Source organism: Canis lupus, chromosome 22, assembly GCF_011100685.1.
Source record: "Canis lupus familiaris isolate Mischka breed German Shepherd chromosome 22, alternate assembly UU_Cfam_GSD_1.0, whole genome shotgun sequence".
In the NCBI taxonomy this organism is placed as follows: domain Eukaryota; kingdom Metazoa; phylum Chordata; class Mammalia; order Carnivora; family Canidae; genus Canis; species Canis lupus.
Genome location: NC_049243.1, coordinates 16,528,929 through 16,532,668, shown reverse-complemented (window position 1 = coordinate 16,532,668; position 3,740 = coordinate 16,528,929). Strand labels below are relative to the sequence as shown.

Here is a 3,740-nt window from a genome sequence, read left to right as displayed (position 1 = left end):
ATTATCCCCACCTCATGTCACTCGCCCACGTCTACCAAAACTGTACCACCTCTTGGATGATGGTTGAAATTCTTATTTTTAGAGCTGCATTTGTGGTCTTCGGTTGTTGTCCTCCATTGGATGCAGGTAGTCTTAGCAATGTAATGCTTCGACCTTAGCTACTCCTGACTTCTAGGTTATCTGTCCCTTTCCCCAAGAGCTGCAGTGGTGAACAGGTCAAATAAAGTGAGTGTGAGGATAGAAATGTCAGGGGGGAGAGAAGGAGCAGGAGGGGAGCACTAAGGAAGAACGCGGAAGGCCATCTGATCTCTCCACAATTTTATCTAAGGCCTCAGCAGGGCAAACATTTGTTTAATAAAATTATAAATAGAACAAAAAACATTTGCAACAGTAAGCCCAGAGCTGCTCCGATTGGTGTTAGGATGGGAGCCCGGCCCTCCACCCGCTGTGCTTGCCCTTCGGTTGCTGATGCAGTCCAGGCGGTGCTAGGGTTCCAGAAAAGTGCTTGGAAAACCGCTAGCCTACTGGAAGCTGGTATGGCCAGAGTTCTCTGTTATAAGAACCATTCCTTCCTTTAAATCTGTAACTATACAGCCAGGAGGCACAGAGGAATGGCATCATAGGGGCCCAGTTCCTGGCCACCGCCACACACAGGGCCCGTCTGCAGGGCAGAGAGCGGTGGCAAGAGCGCTGCACCCTCCGGAGGGTAGACTGAGTCCCAGGGCACCCCACCCAGTCCCAGGGACTGAGTCCACAGCAGCCGTGCGGGGCAGCCGTCGCCTGCACCTGCCTTCACCTGCCTTCACCTGCCTTCACGGGCAGCTCTCCAAGTTCCCAGGATACAGAACGACATGGCCCATCCAGAAAGCACGATTTGCAACCTTAGAGCACATCAGGAAAGGCTCCCTTGGAGGAGTTTTCCCAGGAATTGATAACTGTATCCAGCAAGTGGTTGCTATTAACATCACAGACCTTGAGGAGGCCGAGGATGGAACTGAAGACTTTTGGCAAGAAATAACCATTCTGAGCTGGTGTGACAGCTCTTATGTTAAAAAAAAAAAAAAAAAAAATACTATGGATCGTATTTAAAGGGTTCAAAATTACAGATAACAATGGAATACCTGGGGGGGGGGGGGTCAGCACTGGGTCTTCTTCCAGCTGGTCCATTTAATGAGCTCCAGATCGCTCCCGTGCTAAATGTTAAAAAGCCTGGACTGTCTGCATTCAGGAAAGAAAATCCACCGAGACCTAAAGGCTGCCAATGTCTTGCTGTCAGAACAAGGAGATGTTAAACTTGCCGACTTCGGATTTACTGGTCAGCTGATACAAATTAAAAGAACTAGTTTTGTGGGAACACCATCTTGGATGGCTCCTGAAGTTATTCAACAGGGGGCTCATGACTCAAAAACTGACATTTGGGGGCAGCCCAGGTGGCTCAGAGGTTTAGCACCTGCCTTCAGCCCAGGGCGTGATCCTGGAGACCTGGGATCGAGTCCCACATCAGGCTCCCTGCATGGAGCCTGCTTCTCCCTCTGCCTGTGTCTCTGCCTCTCTCTCTCTCTCTGCCTCTCTGTCTCTCATGAATAAATAAATAAAATGAATATTTTTTAAAAACCTGACATTTGGTCATTGGGAATTATTATTGAACTAGCCAAGGGAGGACCACCTAACTCTGGTATGCATCCAGTGAGAGTTCTGTTATCTTAATCCAAGAAAACAATCTTCCAACTCTTGTTGGAGACTTCACTAAGTACTTTAAGGGGTTTATTGATGCAAGCATCAACAAAGATCCATCATTTCGTCCTACAGCTAAAGAATTTCTGAAACACAAATTCATTGTAAAAAAAAAAAAATCCAAAGAAGACTTCTTATCTGATGGAACTGATAGATCGATTTAAGAGCTGGAAAGCAGAAGGGCACAGGGATGATGAAATTGATTCTGAGGGCTCTAATTCGGAAGCCACCAGCAGAGAAAACAACACTGATCCCGAATGGAGCTTTACCACCGTATTAAAGAAAGCCCAATCCAAGGAAACCCCAGAAAGGGGCAGAGCAAGATCATGTGCAAACCCTGACCTGTTTGTCTATGATAATCACACCTGCATTTGCTGAACTTAAACAGCAGGATGAGAATAACGCTAGCAGGAATCAGGCAATTGAAGAACTCGAGAAAAGTATTGCTGGGACAGAAGCCGCTTGGCCTGGCATCACAGATAAAATGGTGAGGAAATTAATTGAAAAATTTTGCAAGTGTCCACCCGATGAAACCCCCGAAGGAACTTATTATTGGCTTCTATTCCATACGGAACCAGGGAAACCCACCAAAGTTACTTCGGGCTTAACAATGCTTAACTCATGAACTCCATGTGCCTTTTGATCTTTACAGCATTGAAGATTTGGAAGAAGCTATTCAACTATTTTGTGATGGTGTTTATCATTTTGTACTTTTTTAAAAAAGATTTTATTTATTTGTTCATGAGACACACAGAAAGAGAGAGGCAGAGACACAGGCAGAGGGAGAAGCAGGCTCCGTGCAGGAAGCCCGACGTGGGGCTCGATCCCGGGTTTCCAGGATCAGCGCCCTGGGCTGAAGGCAGGCGCGTCTAACCACTGAGTCACCCGGGCTGCCTATCAATTTTGTACTTTAAAGAGATTATTTTATGGAATAACTTTCCATACTATAGTTTCACCTGTATTGTACTACATGATGAGATACAGTTTTGCTTTTAGGTATCCTTCTTAAGTTACTGGGATGACTACTTTCATGCTTTGATCTTTATTTGAATGAACTCTCATGAAACATACAGGTCATTCAGAGTCATCCTATTCAACTTTTGTAAATCATCAAGCTGCAAAACACATTCTAAAAATGGCTATCGGTGGCGAGGTGGAAACAAGTCGTACCTTCTTAAGACAGAGGTTTTTAATAAACTCTTAGAAATGAAACCTGGAGAAGTATTGATTCTTCTACCAAGGTGGGATGATTTTCCAGGCAGCTCAGTGATGATCACATTTGAGGCACATGTGTGAAATATTTAGAAGCAACAGAGGTACCTCTTGGTGTGCAGTAGTTACCTTCCCTTTCAGAAGAGGCAATTAACCCTATTTGACATGGTTGGAAATTTAAAGCAATACTAATTAGCTATGGATGGAGTTTTGACAATACTAGAGGAATTAGGCTTCATTTTTTAAATCTCCAACTCATATCGCCTATAATATGCTTGGATTTGGGGAGCTTAAGAAAAACTGATTAACATGTGATTAAATACCTGATTGACAGGTATTACACCAGCATAGTTTTGTCATGGTAGTAAAATGTCCTGTAAACTGTACATTTTTGTTTTTTATAATCATTCAGTACATAAGCATCATGTGCTCATTTTTTTTTGTTTTTTTTTTTTTAAATTTATTTTTGTTTATTTATGATAGTCATACAGAGAGAGAGAGAGGCAGAGACACAGGCAGAGGGAGAAGCAGGCTCCATGCACCGGGAGCCCGACGTGGGATTCGATCCCGGGTCTCCAGGATCGCGCCCTGGGCCAAAGGCAGGCGCCAAACCGCTGCGCCACCCAGGGATCCCTCATGTGCTCATTTTTGAAGGAAATTTAAATAAGCATTTTTTATTCATGAAAATAACCATAGTAGGCTGATCTCTGCCCATACAAAGTTAAGTTAGACTGTTCAGTTAATTCTCATTTATAATTACAGCACTGTTACATGGATAATACCCCTTTTCTTTT

General features: G+C 44.0%; 1 pseudogene; it reads left to right on the top strand.

The window, feature by feature from the left end:
- Positions 1–492: 492 nt before the first annotated feature.
- On the top strand, positions 493–2,359 carry LOC100686550 (annotated as a pseudogene).
- The last annotated feature ends 1,381 nt before the right edge of the window (positions 2,360–3,740 follow it).